General features: G+C 38.2%; 1 protein-coding gene across 2 annotated transcripts in view; it reads right to left on the reverse strand.

The window, feature by feature from the left end:
* The window catches only part of LOC128893690 (uncharacterized), a 221521-nt gene that overhangs the window by 115209 nt on the left and 78314 nt on the right, over window positions 1-27998 (reverse strand). For both annotated transcript variants that reach the window (XM_054154843.1, XM_054154842.1), the window contains exon 2: window positions 10056-10186. The gene's annotated coding sequence lies outside the window, so the exon portion shown is untranslated. The remainder of the gene's footprint in view (window positions 1-10055; window positions 10187-27998) is intronic.

Genomic DNA, 27998 nt, shown 5'->3' on the forward strand with positions numbered 1-27998 from the left:
AACAAGTATCCACTTTTAAGGTAGTACACTTGTTTTACCACTTTCGAGACTTTGAATTTTCATAATTTTTTTGCAGTCAAATCCAACAAATACATTTTCTAGATTTGGTACATTTATTTATATATGTTTATACAAGATTTTCTTAAATTTACAACTAGTCTGTTGAATTTGTTTCGAAGTTACGAATTAATATTTCACGTTACGTCAGAAATGTTCTCCTACACTTTCGATTGATTTTTGTTCATGAAATCACTCTATTTCCGCTCGAGCTGTAAATTTGAAAACATCGTGAACATGATATCGCATTGTTTTTCCTTGAATAGAATTAATATGTAGAATGCGTTGAAAAAATGTCGCTGCAGAATATAAGAATATCTCGTCAATTTTAGATCGCTGAAACATTCTGCCTTGGTACTTGCAGAAAAGTAATTCCGTGGCGAAAGAAAGACCTCCTGTGCAAGCTGCATTGGGTCAGACGTTATAGTCAGTCTTACTAAGGCAAGATTACTCGACGCTATCCACATTCTACTTACTCGTCGTACCGCATTGCACCCAATTCGGGATTGTCTTTTTTTCTCTCTGTAATAATTGAAACGTAAAAAGAACAGAATGACAACAGAAACGCGGTGCCAACGTTTTTCTAATTGAAATTCAAAAATATTTTAGAAGTGGACGTTTCGAACCGAGTATATTAGAAGTAAATATCTGATAAAAGTTGCGAATCTATTAATATCAATTATATCGTTTATGTTTCGATATGTTTATGTTGCATTCGCGAATATATTTTATTAATCGTTTTTTTAAATATCACATTAGTAATGATAAAAAAACTATAGAGATAACTAGGTAATGTTAACATTTCTTTTACCAAACTTGGATACTATTAATTTCTTCATTGTATCCGAAGTAATATTATCTCATTTATTTTATAATATTTCGCCATAAATGTTTTTGATACATTGAACATCCTTTCTGAACTTTTCTATCCAAACGGTCTCATAGTTCCACTATAAAATTGAATGTAGCACTCAAAACATTTAATATTATTACATGTTGTTAAATACACATCCAATATAGAATTTGGCAACAAAAATTGTATAGTAATAATTTACGGTGTATATTAATTATTCATTAAAGGTACCAAGTGTCCACATATTTATAAACGCGGGGGTATATGAATTTTTCGTTTGTCATTCATTTATTTTCAAGTGCGTGCTGTTATCTATAACTTCGTAAATTCGTTAAATTATCGCAATACAATCTGAAAATTGTTCTTAGAAAATTTTTATTGAGAAATTTGGAAAAATCGCGTCGCTTCAGGTTTGTCTCAAACCAGCTTTAATAAAAGTAATTAGCATCGTAACAGTTCCAATTTCCATTCAAGTATATTGTAAAAGAAATTGTACATTTTCTTGAAAAGCAGTTAAACGCCCGCTTCGTTTCACATTCTGAACATTTTCATCCTATTCGCGAAAGAATATCCGAGAGGAGGTGTCTTTTGTGCGCAAGTATTCTGCCCGCAGACGCAATCGGTTGTAAATGTCATTCGAGAGCGGGCGATTCATTCCGGTGTGTTCGTCGAAACAATAGTTTATCTGCGTGTCGTGTAACAAAAAAAATTACAAAAAGGTCCCTTCACAGTCACAGTCAACCGTTGCTGTGTGGGTGGTTGCGTTCAATCTGCGTTAACGTTCCTATTACACTGCTACAATTCCCAGTCCGTAATTCGAATAGAAATCCCGTTTCGCGTAACGAGTTTCAAATCACAGTTTTGAAATCCTTGAATGACCGATGTAATCCAAGTGAAACGGAGTTATACAAAAACAATGTCTCCATTTACAATGGATATTGGATTTTGTTACGATGAATGTGTCAACGGTTAGGTGAAAATCGCGAGGAAGAATTTCGGAGCTTTCTTAGTTCTAGAAGCATTAAGGAAGTCCAAGGGTGCGTTTTGTCGAATCCTTCAGCCAAAAAATATGAAAAATATTATTTTCCTCGGTCGGAAATATATTTCCAAAGAATTAATTACCGTTGCTCGTGATTTTAAGTTAGTGGTTTAGAATATAAATTGGTTTAATTAGAAACAGAGATTTTCTAATTCTTTTAACACTTTATCGTCTCAAATATATATTAAATATCTAAAAGTATTCAACCATAGAATCATTGATAAACACTGATAATGATATATAAACTCAAAGCACAATTTTATATGCATAAATTTTAATCTAGATTCGCCCTGATGTGAGAAGTTGCAAGACAATTGTTGCGCTCAGATTGCTTGTAGACCATTCTATTATAAAATATAACACCTATAATAGATACATATTGATAAGGAATTAAATCAGAGATCAAAAAGGCACACAATAGATATGTGATCTCAGAGTCACGTGAGCTTACAGAGGACTGAAAACAACATATTCACAATAAAAAAAAAACTTTAAAAATCGTTTTTCAATGAATAGTATGGAAAACTCGGGGGAGTATTGAAAATGTCTCTCTCTTCGCTTTGAACGGGATGGTTCGTAGTTCAGTTCTTTTTGCGACTAAACGAAAAGTAATATTTTCAACTGACGCTGGTGCCGATCCAACAACGAAACGCGTTCGTTGCTCTTCCACTTTACAAGGGCCTTAATTGCGCTCGCTGCGAGCATTTGCATTTCAAGTGGCTATTGCTTGCCTGCATAATGTTTGACACAGCTGCAGCAACTGGGATGGGCCAGGTCGGTGGAGGACGGCCGTAAGTACCATGAGAGGCCACTTTGTATACCGTCCTGTATTACCCGTAACCCAAGCGTGCACAGTGCACACGTTGCGGCAACGACGCATCGGACTGCGGTGTGCGTTTCGCGCTGGCTGAAAAAATTCACTTGCCTCAATTGTCTGTTAGTGGATTTCGAATTTTAGGAGCGTATTTTTTCTAGGGATCCATTTTGACACGTAATAACCGTTCGGGTAAAAATACCAATTTCAGAAGGTATTTTCAGACGTAGGACGTGTGAAAATTATAGCTACATTCAATAATTTTTTTTTTTTTATCTATTAACTTGATACAAGATCTGTTTGCTGGCGTTTATTATATATTGATTAATACAAAAATAGTATTATTTAAAGTTTGTAAATAAGATAGCGCTCTCGGAGCCATTACACAATAAGATATTTTCGAATAACTTTCATAACATTGATTACATGTGATTACTTAATTACATTACTCTGATGACGACCTCCATCTTTATTAAGTTTCATTCGGAAACTTGAGTTACAGATTGCGTAGTTCTCTTATCACAGTTGTAACGCGAAGTTTTATTATTACTTGTGTTCATTACACCGGTAGTTAAAGTGTTAATACACAGAGAGTGTACTATTATAGGATCCATATTCCTTTTTTCTTTCGAGTGTATAATAGCCCGTCGTACCTCAAAGCGACCACCCTCTCTGACGAATATTATGTACAGTACAGTATTTTTACCGTTTTTCACCGTCTTTCCGTGTCCTCAATCCTTTACTAAGGTGGATGCCACATGCTAGGATACACCCTCTGTATTTCACTCTGCGAAACGAAACGACATCCAAAAGTCCACCAGGCTGCCCTGAACTACGACCAAAGTTGCGAACTACGTCTCCAGTTGTTATCAGTTGCACAATTCACAGAGAATCGTTTGAAACTGCTCGCTGTCCTCTTAGCAGCTCGCGTTAAAGTATCTTGTAATTTCGAAACAGCCTGCCCCTCGGATAGAGAGTGTAAGCTGTACGAGTGTTACGAAGCAAAACGAAAATGGAACGTCCGCGAAACTACCCTGAACTACGATTCAAGTTGGAAACGGTGTCTCGATGCGTTATCGGTTGCTCCGTTTCGCAACGAATGTATACAATATCGACCTATATTTGGCGATAAAATACTCAGGACCGTCGATCCCTTTGCTATGCTCCGATCAGCTGGTATTGGATTACGTTATCGGCGGAAATGAAAGCATTCGCATTACCTTATCAAATTTTTTATTTAAGTAAAGTAAATGTATTTACTACATTTTCTATGGGGAACTTGTTCCCTCTTTCTCTCTACACAAAAGAACATTTTCTTTAAATCTTCAAACTGTAATTGGAGCACTGCAATGCACATTTTTCTATAGAAAAAAATGCTGCAGAAATTTTTCGTGATTGCAAAACTTTTCCTGTTTCCGAAACGAAATGTAAATATTGTCAGTTGGGAGCAGGGACTGTTGAATCGCTGTATTTACAGTGCCTGGTTAAAAATTGCTACGGTTCACAATCCTATTGACTGTCGGCGCTGTTATCCGATTTGTCCCGTAACACCGCGAGGATGAATGGAAAGAGGGAAATACTTCTCGTGGAAACTCAGTCGCGATCAATCGACCTGCATCGTTCTACGGGAACGTGAGCAAGTATCACCCACAACAGCTTTCGAAAAATTTATTCCAAGCCGCTCGCTGGGAAGGGTTTTATGTACGGCGAGCTTTCACGAGCAATTTCCCGTGGGGTGAGCGAAATAACTGCGTATATCCCGCAGGTGGGGGCGGCTCTAACGTCGTTTTAACGACGCGTCGGCGTCGAGAGAGCGATGCGGACGAACGACAGGAACGGAAAACGAGATTTTCTTGCGGGCCTCGAGTGACGAAAATAAAAACTGCCTCGCGTCGAAAAATCATAGGTCGCGGTCCACGTCTTCGAGGACTACGGTCGATCGTCCTTGTGGTTTCGAGAGATTCCCTCCATTTCAGTTGCAATTACTTGAATGACATATTGAGATGAAATAATAGTAGCTTTTTTTTTAATGTGAAATTCTAAAATAATTCGAACATTAAGTTATCCAAGATTAAAATGCGATCTGTTATCTATAATTTCGCAAGTACGTTAATCGTTAATGAACAAGATCCATATTGATAAATGTGTACGTATACACTTTGAAAATTAGTCTTGAATGACGTCAAACATGTAGATGTATGATCGAGAAAACGAACTCCAACCATCAAACCGTTTTTAAGCATCTTCGCTTAATGGGATTCGCCTCAAAACATCAGAGCTTTGGAGCATCACAAACTTAGCGAAAAAACATAAAGAAAAGAGTCTCCAAATTACTCCCCAACTTCTTGCCAGACACTGAACAACATGCGACCACAAGCGATTTCTGTACAGAAGTTATTACATATACTTCATACTTCCAATTAGTCAATTACATACAGTCAGTGTAATAAGTATTCGTACAGGAACCATTTATTTTAAATTGGGTGCTGTACGAATACTTTTTACATTGACTGTAGGAATGTGTCACGTTGTTGCACTAATCTTCACCACCATTTAGGTAATTACACCACTCTATTCCATCAAATATTGATGTATTTCTGGGCGATGAATTGGTCCAGGTAGTTCCTACAGCATTCCATGAAATTATGCTGAAGTTATGTTTATTTTAAGTATGCAAAGTTAATGCCTCGTATAAGAAAAAAATATCCATTTCAGAGAAAGCGACGAGTCTGAATATTTTAAGTAAATAGATCGATGTTAAGACACTTTTCATCCTCCTTTTTGCAGGAGCGAACTTTTGGAAAGGCGTCGAACGGGAGAAACAAAATGACACTTCGATATGACAGATACGAAGCAAGGAAATTAAATAAAATCTCGAAACTCGAACGAGATAAAACCTTCTGCAGCCAGAAACTGTTTTCGCATCGACCTGCTGTCGTCGAACGGTCACGTAGACCAGGGATTCTCAATGGGGACTTCGTGCCCCCCACATACCATACTGTATCTCTTTAGGGGTAATACAATGATGCCATAGTGTAGCATAATATTAGACATGCAAAAGTTTCCATCGTTTTTGTATGAGATTTCTTTATCATTCACGTACAAGCAAGTACAATATATTTTAATCGAAATATTTTCTATCAGTTTTAACTTCTTGAACATTTTTATATTCTTTGGAAGAAAGTTTATACAGAACGAATCAAATGGAAATCTGATTGTACCAACTTAGGTGAACAGGTTGTGATAAGTCTGCAATTCTAGGTCCATTCTTCTAAAACTGAATTTGCAAAATGAATGGATACAATGTAAAATATATACCTTGATCTAAGGGACAATTATCAAAATTTCGAAAAATCCTTCGAGATACGTTCAAATATCACTAAAGACTACACCATATTCAAACTTCGTCAGAATCCGAGATGTTACTTCATTTGTGTTCGATTTGATGCGGAATGAGATGTTTCTTAAAAATAATATTTTTGTCGCGCGTCGAACAAATTTTGGCTTGCGGTGCATCGGAGAACTGCACTTGGCTCGAACAAGTTAACAAGACAAACGTAATCTCCACGTATCGATGGAGGCTCGATTGAGCGCGATTCACCAGTGTTTGCCAAGGCCAATGAAGCGTATTTATTCGATCTTCACGCAACCGATCGTCCGTCTTCCGTGGATATTGATTTCTCGCCAATCAGGGCTTAAGCACGCCACGAGGAAACAGACAAGGATAGACTCGCGCAAGAACCGTAAGAGAAGAGAGAAACGGGCCAGGATCTCGCTGGCCAGATCAGAATTCAGCGGCTCGTGTAATGCCGACGGAATCAGAATGTACTCGCTTGGAAAAAATCCACCTCCTTTTTACCCGTTCTGCAAACTTTCCGTATCCCCGACTAACGTAGTTCGTCTTATTTCACCGAGTAATTTCTCCGCTTTGAAACTCGCGTTTCCTTTTTCGCGATTGAAAAGCGTTCGTAAAACGTACTCGAAGCCACTTCGCAACAAGAAGTGGGGAAGGTTAATTTAAAGCAACAGCCGGCTCGGGTGACTTTTTACGAACCCCTTGCGTTTCTGTTTGATCAGCACAACTGTATGCAACGCTGGAACGAAGGTACCTCTGTTCTGCAAGAGAATGGATACGGATATACATTGGAAACGGGGGAGGGATTAGACTCATCAATTTTTGAAACTAATTGTACTTTGTTAGTAGATACTACTATGGAGGTCTGTAAAGGGAAAAGGGTGAAAGAGGAAAGAGTAGAGGAAAGAGAGTGCGTTTCGTTTCGGGTCTGCTAGGTGGACTTACTACATAGTATGTGTTATTATTAGACTGCGGATCTTTATGCATTTATAGGAAATTTGAATGTGCAAGAAACTACAAAATGGAAAAAATATGCATGAATATAAAAGGTATTGAAAATAAAGTTCATGTTATAACATTTTCGGAATGAAATAAATTCCTATTTAGGTTCAATTTTTTTGTAGGCATATTCGCGAAAATTTTATTTTGCATAAAGATCCGCAGTCTAGTTATTATAATATAAAAATAAACAAAGAAAAATTAAGTATTAGATCCTCTAATAAGGACTTATGTATAAAACTATGTTACAATCTATTTAATTATAATTTTAATTCGTGTTGAGAGAAATATATGCCTCATGCCTTGGAAATTTGATGCTATAGAAAAGTTTGAAGTAGGGGTATTTTGGAAAATTGAAATCGATAGACAGTTTGGGATAACATGGCGTTTATTTGTGAAAGTACCTTCAAAACTACTCGCTTAGTGATCGCAGAGAACTACGATGGTTTGTTGTATCTTTTATTCAATGCCTTCCATTAGAAATACACATTAGTGTATTTCCCTATCATACTATGAATAACAAACTCCTTATAATTATTTTTGCTGTCTCATATTCATTACAAAAAGCTTGATGCGTATTTAGAAAAAAAAAATTAAAAAACAAAAGTAATGTTCACTGAATTTAGGTTCGACCACGGATGGATGAAACCATTCTCATTTTTCTGAGCAAAACATGAATGAAAATAAAAAGGGTTACAGGAGAATTATTCGCTACGCGGCGTCTCTCATCTGTTGCACGCGAAGGATTAATTTCAAGCGCCGAGTAGATCTTGTTTGCAATTTCTTGCCCCGGGGGTATTAGTTCGACGAAATCTCCAGGTCTGAAATTTTGCTCCGGCTCGATTCGCTTGCATACATAGATGTATATATATCTGCAACATGGGAGGCCCGCGACCCCCGGGAGCCTGAACTTCTGTCGGTTTCTTGCCTAGAAAGCAACGTCAGGACGGTCGAGGTGATCAATGACGGAAAAGCTCGCCTTCATGATTAATTGGACAGATCCAGAGATCGTTAATTTTGCTAGAATTTTTGTTCCATCCATATGGAAACTGTTACCTCCGACGAACGATTCGAATTAATCGTGATGTCAGCAGATTATCGATCGACCTGATCCAATATACAGAACGTTTCAGTGACAATGGAACCAACCGCAGCTGATTTTTCAACGCGAAAAATTAAATTAAATATGTATTAGGTTGTTCGCAAAGTTCGTTTTGTTTTACCAATAGATGACGTTACAATAGCGTAAACCCACATTCATCCAAGTAAGAAATGATCGTGATCTTAAATATTCACATTTGTTTTTGATATTAGATAATTGGACAGTTTTAGAAAGTTCTATCAGAATGTGTATAAGAAACTATATCGTTCTATTTGAAAAAACGGAGTTTACCTTCGCATCTCCTCTACGCTTCCATCGATAAAAAAGTTTTTAGCTCCACATTACGTGGCCCTTTGAAATCAAACAACTCTTGTTCGACACTTATTTTTCTACCCCTAAAAGTAAACGAATTATTGAGGTGGCCTGTTTTAAATGCCTCACTCTATATATTGAAATGTAGGTTAGGTATAACAAGATGATCGGAATATATAGTTACTGGTTTTAATGCTCTTTAGGAATAATTTATTAAAACGATAAAATTCATTAACCTAATGAAATTTTTTACCCTCATTTAGACCAATTTAAATTTTCCCACTAAGAATAAATGATTTCGGATATTTATTGAACTACTCAATAAAAAAAACCTAATATGTTCTACAACAGGTGTTGCTCTTGCATTATAGACAATCGCGCGAAGTACCCCTGGAAAGTTTGAAAGAAGTATCAAAATTAGTAACCATCCCCCTCGCATTTGGAGGCTTGATGCTCGACACCGTCGGTCAACCCTTCGAGGGTTACCTTGTAGAACTTTCAGAATTAATTCGTGTTAACTGGGAAACGAGTCTGTTTCTGCTTAGGCGAACTTGAAATGCCTCTACTACCCTCTCGTCTGACCCTGAGGCTTTCTAGGATTTCAACGACAAGCGCTCCGTCCATCTCTTCTCTTACTCCATCGCTCGTCCTGTTTTCTCTACCTCATCTGACTACAAGGTTACGTCCCGCAAGAAGTTACAGTAGCCAGAACCTCGTTGAAACTTTCGGAGAAATCGGTGAGCCGAAATTAATTAGCGGCAGAGACAACGATCGCTGCCAACTCCCAGGCGCTTTCACTGGCAACCGACGATCAAAGTTTATCCAAAAGTTTCCACTGTTCTGGGATCGTCTGTCTGGACTTGGAAGAAATTCGAGGAAATTTCGAGCTCCCGTCTGCCACGAGATCCGCGATAGTTGTATCAAAATAGAATAAGTCCGTTCAATATTGAAACTTTCAGTTTATATTTTTAAGAAAAAGTTGAGATTGTCGCACCACTGAAGGTATTTCTCTTTTGGTTTCCTGTTTGGCATTCATTCATATTCAAATTCATATTGAAAATTGTGTTAAAAGACTTATTATTGCAATTTCAACCTTTCATTAATTTAGTTTTGGACTCCTTAAAGAAAATCTCAAATTGTATTCCTTTCTCGATTTGTCACATAAGGGGGTACACCTTTTTTTCCACGTCATAATAAAAGATTAAATTGAATATGGCAGTCAAAACATGTAATATTATTAAATGTTGTTAAATGCATATCCAATATAAAATTTAGCAACAAAGTCATATAGTAATAATTTACGGCGTATATTAAATATTCATTGAAAGTAGTAAGTGTCCACATATGTACGAGCGAGGGTGTATAATTATTTATACTACGGTACATTCAATGTAATGACCATCACAATAATTATTATTAATAGTAGTGGTAGTATTAAACAAAGAGCTGTTGAAATATTGATTTAAAATAAGAGGCTCGAGGCTCCAGACCTCGAGTCTGTGGGGAAAAACGAAAATTGCTCACCTTGACCCAGAGTTCTTTTTTTAAGTTTCCCACGGTTATTCAATCACGCTCCTCTCGTCTGTCCAGGACTTTTCTCGGACTCTCGTGTTTCTACCCTGAATCTTGTTGTCCCACGGGTGCTCAGCCACTTCCTGGAAAACACCGGAACAACTTCGATCAATCTTCGCGTAGCGTAGACGAGAATTCGTGTTTTAAGGTTAAGTGGAAACCGGCCGGGGTGGCACGAGAGGGGAAGCATTGCCAATGGTTTGCTAAACGCTGCCTTATTCACAATGGACCACCTTCCCCAATCTGTTCCCACGCGAAACGGCATACGCTCGAACCATTGTTGTTCGTCGGTTCTTTCGCTATTCACTCTTCGTGAACTAATTAACCGCTTGTTAGAGCAAGCACCAGTGAACAGATTGTTCCCGTGGAAAATAATTTTCATTCCGCGATATAGTACAGAGAATGAGTTAATAAGTATTGTCACTCGAAATATCTTGTTATTCTTTCGTTTTAGAAAGAGCTGTTTTATATAAAAGATTTAATTGGGCAATGCTTGCGTTGGAGCAAATTATGTGACAGTTGGGTGAAGCAGTTTTATTTAGGTCGCTGCATTAATTTTAATTCGCTATCAGTAATTGTACTTTATTGCACTGTAATAAAGTACAGCACGAAAAATAATTTAATTTATTTCCACGTCGACGACTTTTATCCCAAAACGAAGGAAGGTGAAATTTGTTGGTTGTGAAAGCAATCAAAATTATGGATCTTTGCTCTGGATCCGCTAAAGGTCTCGCGTGTGTATGCATGTATTTGCGTTAAAGGAACACGGGACGCTTTAATCGCTGTCACTCGAACGCGTCAACCCCGGACAAGTGGATTTTCACGAAACGTCGCTCTTATCGGTGGATGATCTTCAAGAAAGTGGCAGGAAAAGAAAAACTCCAAGAAGGGAGTCTTTGGATTCCTATCTCCTTTCATCTGCTTACTTCTACCGGTGACGTTCTTCATGGTTCCCTTTTTTTTTCACCGCCCCGTGGAGGCCCTTAACAGTCTCATTCTGTCCGTGTCCCCTATCGCGCGACATCGGGCCGAGTGTATACGTGCCTGACGGCGACGGCGTGTAATACTTCTTCTACTTATTCTTTTTTTTCTTGCTTCTCTATTTCTTTTTTTTTGGCAAGTGGAAATGAGATTTCCAGGGGCAATTTGAAGCGAGTTTGCCTGTAAAAGGGTCGAGATGGAGGTCTCGAAACGAAGAAGAAGCAGCGGACGACGAGGTCGAGGACTGACGAGAATGGAAGACGGGCCAATGGAAATAGGAGCGACGGAGAAGAAGACGAACGGGAAAAGTGCTGGTGCGGAATGAGCTGCTTTATTATGACTCCTCGAGGAAAATTTATTTCGCCGCTTTGATCCGTCTCGAGATCCCTTCGCGGTGACAAACGGAAACTGATTGAAGGGTACGGAGAAAGGTTCTCACGAAAAGAATCGCGTGGAAAGCATCCTCTCCATATCTTAAGCTAGTCGACACTGTCGACTCGACAGACAAAGTCGTCCGTATGTAGAAACGACTGTGGGTAATAACATTGGCTGGTTCACTTGCGATACGGTTGTAAGTATACAATATTACCGTCTAAGTGGAACAACAAAATTGGAAGACAAAATTGTTCAGATAACAGAAATTTTATATAATAGAACAACAAACGGTAGGTAATTAATTTTATTTAAGAATTAAGACAATGTGAAATAAAATAAATATAATTCGATTGTTCAATAAATTCGAAGAAACAATATTGTTCAATCGTTCTTCTTCGCGAAATTGAAGAAATAAATCCTATGGATTTCAAATTTTGATGACAACTCCATTATACATGGTGTCCAAAAAATGTTGGAGTTCCTTCAAAGGGGTAGTTCGGGGGGTGATTTGAAACAACTTTTTCCTTAGCGAAAATGTTGTCCGAGGCGTTAAGGAGATACTAACAGAAAACCCTGACCAATCGGAGCCTATACTACTGCGGCTGTCTAGCGCGTAGCCTATACTACTGCGGGCGCTCCACCGGTATACTTGCGCTCTGATTAGTCGGAGTTTTCTAATATCTCCTTAACGAAGCCTTGTACAACATCTTCGCTAAGCAAAAAGTTGTTTCAAATCATCTCCTGAACCACCCCTTTCAAGGAACTCCAACATTTTTGGGGCATCATGTATAATTGTTTCGATATAATTACATAGTTCTGTGATATTACATTCCTTTAATGCCTGAAACTATCTAAGACCCTTTTCGAAAGCTGTAAATGCCTCGAACGTTATCGTCTTGGTCACCATGTGTACTTCTTGATCAATATTTAGATCATTTTGCAAAATCGTTTCGTCGAAATAATACGATAGATTATTGCAATTTTTATTAGATCGGTACGACTCTGTTTGAAAAAATAAGTAAATAGTAGAAGACTTTTCAATTATATGACGTATACTCATAAGTTTTCTCCGATTCCTAAACTAGAATCCTGTATTACAAAAAATATGGTTTTGAACACGTTGGCATTAAGGTTTGTAAACAAATTTATAAAAGTAAGAATTCATTTTAAACATGCAAACTGTAACTTTTATAAAGGAATGGGTGAATTTTTCATTCGAAAAAAGCACAAATCCAAAGAAATGAGAAACGAAAAATATTAAAATTCGCGGGAAAGGCAAATCTTATCGAGAAATTGCTGAACTTTTTAACAAATCATCAGCAGCTGTTTTCAAAATTGACATTATAGATATGAATCAAAATATTCCTCAGAAGATTCGAACAATTATCCGTTAAATTGAATTTAATAATTAATAAATGTTTCAAATAACATCTGTATGATGAAATCTTTATTGACAAGTTGAGTGTTAACTTTCTTTAGCTATTATGTTTACATGCAATATGTACCACGTTCCTCAATGCAATAATTCTCACCAAAGATTGCACGAAGTCTTTGTCGATAATACAGTACTTTGGAAAAAAGTCCAAAAAGCGTGAAATAAATTGACCGGCTCAATAGTTTTAGAGCTAATTGGGTAAGTGAACATGTAGTTTAACATTTTCAATTTCGGCCACGATTCGACGAAAATTCATTCGCCGTTCACGTACACGACTAATAAGCTTCTTTTGCGGATTCAATTACACTCGTAACAAACACAAATTTCACGAGGATCGCGGGATTACCGAGTTTGCTAGAACCGTTTTCCAGATAACGGATTAAGGAGAGAAATGTGGTGGATTACCTTTAGATGTACAACTTGCTCCTTCTAAGTTTCCGTCGACTTCAAACACATTTCCGGAGCCTTAATGCAGCTTAAATTGTTGTGATATCCCTGGAGTATAATATATTCGGGCATTACAAACGGTCTTGTGAACTAGCTATTAGTGGAGCAGAAAATACCAGACAAACAATTCCGCCTCAGGTTTCTTCATTTTATGGAAAAGTATTCTTCATTCTTTTTTCTTTAATAAAGACTTCTTTGTGATTTTCAAGGAAGGAACGAGCGGCTCCTGGCGTCAGCGGAAAAGTTTTGCGTCTCGCATAAATTCGCGGCAGAGGGGATAAGGGGAAGGAAGCGCGATGAGGCGACCGTAGAGAAGAATCGCAGGAAATTTCGCATCCGTTACCGTCGAGATACGGCATTATCAGAGAAGCTGACAGTCGAGACGTGGTAAGAAAAAATCCTTTCTCATATTTTAGCTAGTAATTGAGAAATACATTACAATTACAGACAAAGTATGACACCTCTCGGGAATATTTAAGAGAAATCTTCGAAGTCGTCGGGATGTTGCTTCTTTTTCTCGAAATAATCTTCCATCTATCTTCGGTTTAACGAGTGACGTTATCTGTACAAAGCACTCGTTTGTAACAAAATCAGTATTTTTCCCTTTATTTTTCTCAGCAAAAATTTGTAATTAAAACTTTTTGAAAATTCAATAATATATGTTTCTTTATCTTAAATGCCTTAAATCGTTTTCAAAATTTCTAATACATTTTTCTAGGAGAAATCAAACAATAATGCGATTTTCGATTTTTGTACTTTAATCCCTTCTTGAAACTTGGCATGTATTGTTTTTTTTCGAGTAGCCAATCGCAAGTCGAATTTGGTTCAGAGGACAATTGATCCCCTTATCCAGCTATTCTTCCCTTTAAAAGAATCGATGTTTTGAATATATTATTAAAAAAAAAAAAGATATAGAATAATTTTGCATAAATGATATATTAATGGTGTTATATGAAAATACAGAAAACTATAAACTAATTAAACTAAACTATTCGGTTAAAAAAATATACATGTCAAATTCAGTAATATTCTTCTTTTTGAAGTCTAAATGAAGATAAAAAATCGCGATCATACTATATAGAATACACCTTTAAAATATCTCTTCACAGGAAATAATGCACTTCTGAGCTCGTTTTGATCCATAAGCACAAGCTCTTCGTAGACTTCCTTTCACTTTGTCGCTTTTCACAGGTGTTTGTAGTTTACTTCCATCAATTTTCCACGTATGAAAAATACAATTTGCAAGTATTCAGCGCCTAGACTGAAATAAAATTCTGAAACTCTGAAATCCGCGAAAATCCTCTGTCCAAAGAGGTGAAATGAGAATTGCGTACTGATGAGTTCGTCAGGATTGTAAAGGGAGCTCTCTCCACCCGTTCAACGATAATTCAGAACCAAGAGAACTCTGTCGCGCCGATCCAGAATATACGTGTACTTCCTACTTTCGTTCACGACCACTCCAACGACTTTTCGTACGTGGGAACAAAAGCGGCTTTGATCCGTTCGTCGTGACGCCAGTCGACGCGATTCACTGCTGATTTCCATGCTGACGAAGCCCCTCGGCCTCGCGGCAAATAGGCGTTGAAAAGTTTCCAAAAAGAATCGACGATGTTTCGAGATTCACAGGCCATGTCGTTCCATTGAAGCCTACTTCTATTTTTTATTTATCGCTGATCGACGATTTCCCTCGTCTGCTTCCGCGATCCAACCATTTCCATCACTTCCACCGCAGTCCACGCTTTCAACGACGTTCAATGAGCGTAAAAAGGTGTGGAGGCGACCAGCCGACACTACATCTCCGTCTTACGCCTTACTCAAATTGCGCGCCGACAAAATCGCGCGTAGCTAAGCCGCGGCAAGAGTGAGGGCAAGGTGTAGGTTTTAGTCGCGTTAACTTAAATGCCGCGCGACCAAGTGACAAAATTCAAACCAGCTCGAATCGTGTTGCTCCTTATCCAACTTTTAGTTACTAAAAGGTATTATGAAAAGGATGTAATAGACATGTGATGACAAACTCATTGCATCGCAAGTCCTTGCATCATCTTCCAAATGTCTGCAAAGAATTAATAAAATTTCACCAGTGTGTGTAAGATGTTGCACTTGTAAAGCGTAGCATTCCACGCACCTACTTGTTATATCCAAAGATATCATTACAAATTTGCAGCCATTAGCTCGCTATTACTCGCGACAAAGGATAAACAAATGATTTTTTGTCGCGAGTAATACCGATTACCAGGTCTCACCACGTGGAGGTTGCTGCGAGTGGAGACCCGCGAGGGAGATAGAAGGAAACAAAGTTCCTTCGATCTCTCTCTGTAGAATCTTAGAAACTAAGTACGCGTAGAAGGAAATAGAAGGAAACAAAGATCCTTCGATCTCCCTCTGTACAATCTTAGAAACTAAGTACGCGAAGAAGGAAATAGAAGGAAACAAAGTTCCTTCGATCTTCGTGTCTGTCTCTATCAAACAATCGATATAACTAAGGAAATGAAGCTAACACGCGAGAATAGACGCGACGCGACGCACATCGTACAATCGACTTACTAGGTCAGTCCCGTTTCCTCTTGGCGAGTCCGATTCGAGAGAAAGACTGACGTCTCCGATCAGTACTCAACTCCCTGCGTCCGCAATCGGAACTACCGTAGGATCCGGCTCAAGACGACCGACAGGTAGACTCTCTGCATCCAAGTCGAGAATCAAATTGACTCAAAATCAAGATACAAAGAGATATCGTCTCTGCATCTCCCCATCGGGTCATTGCTGACCCCGCCTCGGGCGCGAGAACTGACACCGCCACGTTTTCGCGGGAGCCGATCGGTCAAGCCGACTTTTCCAGGTAGGAGGGGTTATGCCTCGCAACGGTTATGGCCTGCCTCTGTCATATACGCCCACATTCAGGGGAAATACCCTATCCGCGTCTTCCCCAAAATCACTGTTGTATTCGAGTCAAAATAAGGGAAGTAATTTCTCTGCGTGACTCTATACCGAAGACGTCTTACGAGAAGAAAACTCTCCAAATGTTGTTCGAAGCCAACAATAATTTGAGTTCAGTACGTCTTACGATGAGGCATTACTCTGATCGTGTTTGTATACAACTCGGCCTTGGTCATAAACCGACTTACGCGAGGGCCCACTACCCGAGCAACCCGTTTCACCCGTCTTACGAGTTGGCAGACTCTACCCGAGTGTCGAAGCCAGCAACGACCCAACTTGACACGACTTACGATAAGATAACTCTCTGAATCTTGTTCGATAGTCAAAGTGCACCGACTCGGCATGTCTTACGAGAAGAAAACTACCCTGCACCTTGTCCGAATCCCAGGTAGATCTGACATAAGACGACGAACCAGGAGAGAGTGCGGAATTCGGAACGTATTGTCTTTCTCTCGAATAAGACTAACTAGAGGACGGCAACCGACTGTTCAGTTCGGTCACTTGCTTATTACATGAAGTCAAGTGACCGAAATGGGAATCGAAACAACGTGACAATATAGGCAAATGAACCAACAAATGAAGCTACTTATTTACGATTGTTTGATAAGAGACAGGCATTCGTTCGCGCGCGGCTTAAATTAAACTACAATAAGTACGCGAAGAAGGAAATAGAAGGAAACAAAGTTCCTTCGATCTCCAATTATGTACAATCTTAGAAACTAAAGGACGAAAAGGAAATAGAAGGAAACTAAACTCCTTCGATTTCCTGGTCTGGTTCTGCCAAGCAATTATTGAAAATTTCCCTTTTTTAAAGGGGAAAATGAAGTTACAATGAAATCGCGAACACGACGCGACCGTGCAAACTTACTGGGTCAGTCCCGTTTCCTCTTGGCGAGTCTTTAGCAAGAGAAAGACGATGTCTTTCTCTCGAAAAAGACTAGCTAGAGGACGGCAACCGACCTTTCTGTCCATCTACACGGTTGGTCACTCTGCTTATTGCATGAAACAATAATGACCGACATTGACGAAATTACGCGCCCGAGGGCGGCCGAACAAACAAGAGAAAAACGGGTAATCATTACTTGGCCTTATGTTCTAACGCAACTTAGAACTAAGGTTCCCACGGCGGATGCGATGTCTTCGCTCGATGGAAGCGACATATTCGTTCGATGAAATACCTAGATAAGAGAAACTGAAAATCAGAATAGACATACGTATACAGAAGTAATATAATAAAATAATTTGAAAATAAAAAAGGAAAACTATCAATTAAAATATCGAGTCACATAAAACTCCATCGATCAATGCATATGAAACAATCGATCGCAGCAATTCGAAGAAACAATTCAATTGCGTGTCGTTTCCCCACCATGCGAAACTCCCTAGCAAAGAGAAATCAAAGCACCAGAACAATCAGGAAATATGAATAATACCATATAAAATAATTAAAGTAATATTAGTGCCGAATGAAAAAATGATAAATAATGAAAAATTAATACGAAAATAGAAATTAACCTACATAAGAATGAGAAAATTAAATTAAAAAATAGCCTGAAAATAAATATGCAAATTAAACATAATGTTGTATACATTTAGTTAAACCTAACCAAAGACACGTAATTGTGTCTTGGAATACAGGGAAATATAAGCGAGAATGATGATAACATTGAAAAAATGAAGAAAAAATAAAAAATTTGCGTTCGCTCACCAGTGCTGATCATCATTTACCAATCGGTCAGTAGTGGTCAGTAGTGGTCAGTAGTGGTCAGTAGAGGTCAGCTTTGGGCAGCATTGGTCACCCCCTGGTCATCCTAGGCCAGCCTTGGTCCTTGGTCGGCTCAACGCGCACACGCGAGGTCGGTACGACCTTTATCGCCCGAAGTATACGCGAGGACTGAAGACTCTGACGCTTGGGTACCTATCAGTCGGAGAAGGCCGAACGCGGATTGGTCGACGCGGATTGGTCGTGGCGTGTCAGCAGAGTCTGTCCGATCCAAGGACAATGGAATTGACGAAACGTCAATTAATATTACAGAAAACTGATATTCTCGATCATTGTTTAAACAAATATTGTTAAGAATTAATTTAACTATTGTAAAAAATTAATATTTAATTGGTTCAATCAGTAGGTATTAAAATATTAACAAATTGGTCACGATTACTGTATACAATGAATACTTATTCTTAATCGTAATTGTTATTAACGTTTAATATAAGACTGAATGTTTCTTATACGCATTACAAACGATTAATTATGTCGGAGATATTAAGTTGTAATTAGTCCAAACAATAGTTATAGAGAAAATAGATAATTAGACAGAATAGATGGACTCGAGTGTTCGTTTGATACGTTGAAACAAAATGCCTACGTGACATATTACATATACATATTATTCATACTACATATCAATCTATCATTTATCTATCATTATCATCAATGATCTATCATTAATCTATCATTTTACCAATCTCAAATGTAATGATAGAGTAAAAACGTTGAGACGATTTCTATTCATTGGTATAATAATCTGACAGTTCAAAATGCATTAAATATGTATATCTCCGTGTTCATTGAATATTTACGATGCATGTAGTAACATTCAGTCTTCAATTAAATATTAAAAACCATCACGGTTCAAAATAAGTATTCATCGAACACAGTAATCGTAAGAAATTTTTCAATATATTAATATCTATTGAGTGCTACAATTAAAAATTAATTATTAACAATATTTATTTACACAATGATCGAGAATTTGATTTGTATGTAGTATGAATAATATGTATATGTAATATGTCACGTAGGCATTTTGTTTCAACGTATCAAACGAACACTCGAGTCCATCTATTCTGTCTAATTATCTATTTTCTCTATAACTATTGTTTGGACTAATTACAACTTAATATCTCCGACATAATTAATCGTTTGTAATGCGTATAAGAAACATTCAGTCTTATATTAAACGTTAATAACAATTACGATTAAGAATAAGTATTCATTGTATACAGTAATCGTGACCAATTTGTTAATATTTTAATACCTACTGATTGAACCAATTAAATATTAATTTTTTACAATAGTTAAATTAATTCTTAACAATATTTGTTTAAACAATGATCGAGAATATCAGTTTTCTGTAATATTAATTGACGTTTCGTCAATTCCATTGTCCTTGGATCGGACAGACTCTGCTGACACGCCACGACCAATCCGCGTCGACCAATCCGCGTTCGGCCTTCTCCGACTGATAGGTACCCAAGCGTCAGAGTCTTCAGTCCTCGCGTATACTTCGGGCGATAAAGGTCGTACCGACCTCGCGTGTGCGCGTTGAGCCGACCAAGGACCAAGGCTGGCCTAGGATGACCAGGGGGTGACCAATGCTGCCCAAAGCTGACCTCTACTGACCACTACTGACCACTACTGACCACTACTGACCGATTGGTAAATGATGATCAGCACTGGTGAGCGAACGCAAATTTTTTATTTTTTCTTCATTTTTTCAATGTTATCATCATTCTCGCTTATATTTCCCTGTATTCCAAGACACAATTACGTGTCTTTGGTTAGGTTTAACTAAATGTATACAACATTATGTTTAATTTGCATATTTATTTTCAGGCTATTTTTTAATTTAATTTTCTCATTCTTATGTAGGTTAATTTCTATTTTCGTATTAATTTTTCATTATTTATCATTTTTTCATTCGGCACTAATATTACTTTAATTATTTTATATGGTATTATTCATATTTCCTGATTGTTCTGGTGCTTTGATTTCTCTTTGCTAGGGAGTTTCGCATGGTGGGGAAACGACACGCAATTGAATTGTTTCTTCGAATTGCTGCGATCGATTGTTTCATATGCATTGATCGATGGAGTTTTATGTGACTCGATATTTTAATTGATAGTTTTCCTTTTTTATTTTCAAATTATTTTATTATATTACTTCTGTATACGTATGTCTATTCTGATTTTCAGTTTCTCTTATCTAGGTATTTCATCGAACGAATATGTCGCTTCCATCGAGCGAAGACATCGCATCCGCCGTGGGAACCTTAGTTCTAAGTTGCGTTAGAACATAAGGCCAAGTAATGATTACCCGTTTTTCTCTTGTTTGTTCGGCCGCCCTCGGGCGCGTAATTTCGTCAATGTCGGTCATTATTGTTTCATGCAATAAGCAGAGTGACCAACCGTGTAGATGGACAGAAAGGTCGGTTGCCGTCCTCTAGCTAGTCTTTTTCGAGAGAAAGACATCGTCTTTCTCTTGCTAAAGACTCGCCAAGAGGAAACGGGACTGACCCAGTAAGTTTGCACGGTCGCGTCGTGTTCGCGATTTCATTGTAACTTCATTTTCCCCTTTAAAAAAGGGAAATTTTCAATAATTGCTTGGCAGAACCAGACCAGGAAATCGAAGGAGTTTAGTTTCCTTCTATTTCCTTTTCGTCCTTTAGTTTCTAAGATTGTACATAATTGGAGATCGAAGGAACTTTGTTTCCTTCTATTTCCTTCTTCGCGTACTTATTGTAGTTTAATTTAAGCCGCGCGCGAACGAATGCCTGTCTCTTATCAAACAATCGTAAATAAGTAGCTTCATTTGTTGGTTCATTTGCCTATATTGTCACGTTGTTTCGATTCCCATTTCGGTCACTTGACTTCATGTAATAAGCAAGTGACCGAACTGAACAGTCGGTTGCCGTCCTCTAGTTAGTCTTATTCGAGAGAAAGACAATACGTTCCGAATTCCGCACTCTCTCCTGGTTCGTCGTCTTATGTCAGATCTACCTGGGATTCGGACAAGGTGCAGGGTAGTTTTCTTCTCGTAAGACATGCCGAGTCGGTGCACTTTGACTATCGAACAAGATTCAGAGAGTTATCTTATCGTAAGTCGTGTCAAGTTGGGTCGTTGCTGGCTTCGACACTCGGGTAGAGTCTGCCAACTCGTAAGACGGGTGAAACGGGTTGCTCGGGTAGTGGGCCCTCGCGTAAGTCGGTTTATGACCAAGGCCGAGTTGTATACAAACACGATCAGAGTAATGCCTCATCGTAAGACGTACTGAACTCAAATTATTGTTGGCTTCGAACAACATTTGGAGAGTTTTCTTCTCGTAAGACGTCTTCGGTATAGAGTCACGCAGAGAAATTACTTCCCTTATTTTGACTCGAATACAACAATGATTTTGGGGAAGACGCGGATAGGGTATTTCCCCTGAATGTGGGCGTATATGACAGAGGCAGGCCATAACCGTTGCGAGGCATAACCCCTCCTACCTGGAAAAGTCGGCTTGACCGATCGGCTCCCGCGAAAACGTGGCGGTGTCAGTTCTCGCGCCCGAGGCGGGGTCAGCAATGACCCGATGGGGAGATGCAGAGACGATATCTCTTTGTATCTTGATTTTGAGTCAATTTGATTCTCGACTTGGATGCAGAGAGTCTACCTGTCGGTCGTCTTGAGCCGGATCCTACGGTAGTTCCGATTGCGGACGCAGGGAGTTGAGTACTGATCGGAGACGTCAGTCTTTCTCTCGAATCGGACTCGCCAAGAGGAAACGGGACTGACCTAGTAAGTCGATTGTACGATGTGCGTCGCGTCGCGTCTATTCTCGCGTGTTAGCTTCATTTCCTTAGTTATATCGATTGTTTGATAGAGACAGACACGGAGATCGAAGGAACTTTGTTTCCTTCTATTTCCTTCTTCGCGTACTTAGTTTCTAAGATTGTACAGAGGGAGATCGAAGGATCTTTGTTTCCTTCTATTTCCTTCTACGCGTACTTAGTTTCTAAGATTCTACAGAGAGAGATCGAAGGAACTTTGTTTCCTTCTATCTCCCTCGCGGGTCTCCACTCGCAGCAACCTCCACGTGGTGAGACCTGGTAATCGGTATTACTCGCGACAAAAAATCATTTGTTTATCCTTTGTCGCGAGTAATAGCGAGCTAATGGCTGCAAATTTGTAATGATATCTTTGGATATAACAAGTAGGTGCGTGGAATGCCACGCTTTACAAGTGCAACATCTTAGACACGATGGTGAAAGTTTATTAATTCTTCGCAGACATTTGGAAGATGATGCAAGGACTTGCGATGCAATGAGTTCGTCATCACAAGTCTATTACATCCTTTTCAGAATACCTTTTAGTAACTAAAAGTTGGATAAGGAGCAACACGATTCGAGCTGGTTTGAATTTTGTCACTTGGTCGCGCGGCGTTTAAGTTAACGCGACTAAAACCTACACCTTGCCCTCACTCTTGCCGCGGCTTAGCTACGCGCGATTTTGTCGCCGCGCGACGGGCAATTAAGACAAGGCGTTATGTTTAGTTTTTTAACTGGTACGGCTGGTTGAATGGATCTAGGTGCATGCTGCGCGACAGTATTGAGTGAATGTTAAATTATTGGTTTGAATGTCAAGCGGATGTTTAGATGAGTAGGTCGTATGTTCCTCAGGGGTGAATGCGTTTCTTCAAATAGGGTACAAGCGATAGTTGAGAACGAAGAAATAATGTCTGTGATGCGTGAGCGAACGAATGGTTAGTTCGTAAGTTAGTTCTGTTAGAGAATTCGTGGAGAACAGACACACGGGCTACGCGAGTGTTTCCGATTAAAAGGCTTAATTAAAAAGGATAAGGCGTTTCGTTATTTTGCACCCGATGATCACATATAGAAGATTCTGACAAGACAATGACAAAGACTGGATTACATAGTTCATTATATGCAACTAAAATCAATAAGTAACAAGTTATTCTAGGTAGTACTTGCTATTGAATCATCCTACTGTGTAAGTGAGATTTGAACCTAAAATGTCTCCTTTGTTTTTAACGATATGCAGATATATCACAAGAGTGTTTGGTTTGGAGAGGGGTATACTATAATCGACAAAAATATGATCTCAAATCAATACTTTCTGAGATTTCATGAAATGGGGTAATTGCAATGTTGTAGTATTGTAACTGATATAAAGACAAATTGTAACATATACAGTGTGTTGATTATCAGATAACTTTCTAAGGATTTATTCTTATAAAATCATACCTTAACACATTGTTGAGTGGCAATTTTACACAGAAGCGACTTCATGCTACCAGCTATTATTTCGTAATTGAATGCATGTATTGTACTTAGCAAATAAATAAATACTGTGATTTCAAAATTCGACTTGGACGATCCACTTTTTCCTCGAGATGTTTGTTTACATCTTCAGTTTCGTGTTTAATGTTTCATCTTATATCTGAAATATTCGATAAGAATCTCTGAACTCGATATGCTGTTCTGTTCCTTTGACCTAGTCGCTGACAGAAGAGGAACCACGAGCGTATCGTATATTTTCTTCATAATCGAACTTCTCGAGTTGTTCGCTAATCTCTATAGAGATTAGATATAGCTACTTTGGACTTTCGCTAAACTTCTCGATTTTGATCCCTGAGTCCCGAGATATTCCAATCAATTTCACGAACGCGAAATTGCTAAACGGGAAACTTTCACTGCCCAGAAAGTTTCCATGAGGCCATACAGTCACAGAGGCCTGAGCGAAACTTTAACAGTAAATTAAACTCGCTCGAGATTAATAATCATCCCACGAAAGTATCGACGTAGTGATTTCATAATAAAGCACTTCGAGGCCTGAGTTTATGAAACAGCGACTATTGATAGATCGAATTAAACTTTTTTAAAATTATTTTTAAATAAATTATCTACTTTTAAATCCAATTACGTATTTGTGTTGAAACACATTATTCAAAAATGAAATTTATTTTAACTCGCATAAATTTATACGTACACTATGTTTTAACTTCAATTATTATTACTATAAAATTCAATTTTTGAAACATAATTTTTTTTAAAATGTTGAGAACACCAATACACACATTTCATTTATGCTATTCGCATTGTGAAATATTCATTCAATTACAAGTGCTCCTACAAAAATTAAAGACGTCATACTTTTAATTTTAGTGATAAATTACTATAATTATATTTGATAATAGTGTACATGTTACTAATATGCTACTTCTTTACATGCAGTTATTTTCGAAGAGCTAAGCGTGCAATTATTCTCGATCCACTCTGTATCTTACAAGAACGTGTATCAACGTGTATCTAACTATGATAGACACACTTCAACCTCGATAAATTCTTTCGCCCATATGTTACCAGAGGTGTGAATAATTAGTTCGAGTTAGATTGGCACTGGCCTCCCATGGGGACAGGAATGTTGCGCCAGGCACAACACAGCTCAGCCTATCACGGTCACCTATATAACTTGGAGCGTCGAGCCGTGTAAATGATACATTAATATCCTCTGTCATCCTGCCTCTCTCTAATACATTCTACGTTACAATACGACACGATCGTTCACCGACTCCTCGCGAAAATTAAATCTGCCGATGCGCTAAATTATAGTCGCTTGCTATAAAATTTCGTAATTTCGTTCTTCGTCAAGAAATTATTCCTTTATTATTCCTTCATCTATACTTTGCATCCCGAATCTACGTTTACGCCTAAAATGTTCCCAAATACCGCTTTATTTCACTTTGTCTCAATACTGTCTGTGGTGAACATGTGCACTATTCCCATACTCCCTGTCTGAGGGATCGCCTCGATGGAGTGGATCGCTAGCGGGGCGGTAGCGAAAGGGTTAATCATGTTTGGTCTCCGTAAATCGATTCGAATAGTGTCCAACGCGTGTGTTTCAGGTATCTCTTAATTAATATACCCGTATTTAACGATCAGCGCACTGTCGACTGATCCCAATGACTAGACTTTGGATGCTTATGCACGATGAATATGCAAAAGACATACGCCGTTTATGCATGAAAGATATGCAAATATCCATGAAGAATATGCAGATATGTATGAAAAATTTACAGATATGCATGAGAAGTATGCTAATATAGAGGGAAAATGAACAATATTAATAATACATTTTCCGTCTATTGTGATGTGTTCTAATTTGAATTGCAATAAACCACAAGCATTTTTTCTAAATAAAATGGTGTTAATTAACAAACGAAATCTATCTATAAATATCATGTCACATACGGAATATGAGGCCTTCTACGAACTTGTTATCTAAATATTTCACATTTGTATTAATTTTACCAGTCCCGTATTTTGACAAAAATGGTGCTTGTTTTCTTTAATTATTTATAAATGCATACAATTTTACATGCAACACTAATAGATACAAGTCATAGTGCAATAGTCGGTAACATCGAGTAATATAAATTTAACTGTCCCGACTCGAAGCATTGACTGTTGCAGATGCGCAAGAACTTACTTTTTTTATAAAAATATGCATTTGCATAAACATTCAGAAGAGTTTTTTTACTAATAACTGTATAATTATTATTAAGAATAATACATTGAGAATAATGATATATAACTGCAGCGCATTTAAATGAAAATTTAAATACCGTGAGATGTTTGCACTGGTCAACATCTGTATATCGTGAATTTAAAATAATTGTAATAATTACGCTACTGCATTTAATTAAATAGAGTAACGGAGACAGTAACCCCGGCAACACAAATACAGTCTGTTTTTGTGCGGTCCAGTTTTATGCGATTTGTTTTGTGCGGTATACAGTCAGTCCCATACATATTCGTATTCATAAAATGCTGAGTCAATATATCTGTCAATGTAACGCAGAGGAAATTCATACTTGTCAGGATTCAATTTGGGAATTGATGAATATCAACGTCACGAAAACACGGATAGATAAGACAAAGTTTGTAATGGCAATCGACGTTGCTATCCTACAAACTGGAAATGACTGATCGATGCGGTTACTACTATCCACGTCGTTCCTCTTCGTCGCAGCCATTATTCATGAACTAATTAAATTCTACTTGGAATTAATATCGAAATTTGGATAGCTCCGGTGGATCTTCTTGCTAGTACTCGAACTATCGAGTATTATTATTTGAATATGGTCGACAAAAGACAGTAAATGCCTCCTTTATCATGAAGTTGAACACACCGCATACAATTTTCTCTAGAATTCGACCGTTCATAGCAAGCCAATAATGGTTCACACAGCTTCTTGGAAGTTTTAGTTAGTTTCATTTTCTCCTCTGTATTTCAACCATAACTCAGTGTTGGGAATTCATAGCTTTGGAACGGCGCGGCGGTTGGTGCAAGTACAAAATTAAAGTAAAAACGGGGACGTTTCCCAACCAGTGTCCATAATTTGTGTGTGGCAATGGCGCGATAAAGCGAGATCACTGGGACCATTTTGGAGCCGAATATCCTTGGATTACGTAATAAACCCGATTTTGTCGCCAGACTGTTACCATTGAGACTTTAATGAATCGCGGGAATAGTGGCTTCTATCCCTTTAATCCGGGCAAGGATTCACACTGACGTTTGAAAGATATGACGCTCGCGTCCACGATTCTATTTTAAGGCTACATTGCACGAAAATGAATTGCTCTGTCGCGGTAACAATTTGACCAATTTATAAATCTAAACCAAAGAACACTCGGTATCACTATGTAGGACCTTCTTGATCCAGATTTGTTGTTTTATTATTATTATTATTATTATTATTATTATACAGTATATACATACAGTCAATCTTATAGGTATTCGTGCCGTCCATGTGTATTGAAGAAATTTTTCTAAATTAAATGTTACGTTTGATGTTTCCAAATAAACTCATCGTAAATGTATCATGCTTAAAGTTTATTCGCATACATACTTATAATGAAACAGTTATTTGGAAATAACAAATCTAGCATTTAATTTAGACAATTTTCTTCAATAAACATAGAGGATATGAATAATTATAAGACTAACTGCCTGTTTATTGCGTTATTAATCCATTTGTATTTGCTTCTATAAACGGGATAGAAGAGTGTTATATAATATATCACTTCACATTTGCATATATTTTTTTCTTACTAGTTATGATCGATCGCTGACATGGGGTTACCGGTATTGTAGAAAGCGTAGCTTAAAAATGTTGATGTGGTTAGGGGTGATTGAACTCCTTCTGCGTCCTTTGAGAAAACTGAACAAGGACAAAGTATCTCTTTAACGCTTCCTGACATGTTTGCTATCGTTTTCTCTTTTTTCTATTCTCTCGGCTGCATCTCTTTCTGTATCGTAACTTTTCGCCTCGCACACGATAAATCAAACAGAATAAAATTAAACTATATCACCTGAGGCTTCGTTTGCTACGTACTCTTTCTCCATGAACTTCCAATGGATATTCATTTTCACTACTCAAAGCTACGAAATGACCATCGCTTCTACATCCTCGAAGCAAAACGAATTCCTCGACCAAGGGTCCCCGTATTTTTTCTCCCAAACGCTTTTCTTCATGGTCGTGAAACAACGAGCTAATCGATAAAGATTAATCGGCCGGAAGTCGAGGGTGGGGGGTGTAGAACAGTGGTATCGAGAGTGAAGATACAACAGACGCTGCCTTTATTCGCTTGACAAGGAAAAGTTGCTCGATGTTTCGGGAACGATAAAAGCTTCCGGTTGAACGACGACGGGACAGTTCGCCGTGTCTTTCAACACTTCCGCCACATATGTCTGACAACTTTGCACTCAGTTTTGCGCTTTACCCGCTGGTCGTTCCATTTCACGTTCCTCTTAAACTTCTCCACGCGCCTTAACCGCTATATAACCTTCGCCAATATTTGTGTGTGTGTGTGTGTGTGTGTGTGTGTGTATGTGTGTGTGTGTGTGTGTGTGTGTGTGTGTGTGTGTGTGTGTGTGT

Source organism: Hylaeus anthracinus, unplaced genomic scaffold (assembly GCF_026225885.1).
Source record: "Hylaeus anthracinus isolate JK02 unplaced genomic scaffold, UHH_iyHylAnth1.0_haploid 3, whole genome shotgun sequence".
Classification (NCBI taxonomy): Eukaryota; Metazoa; Arthropoda; class Insecta; order Hymenoptera; family Colletidae; genus Hylaeus; species Hylaeus anthracinus.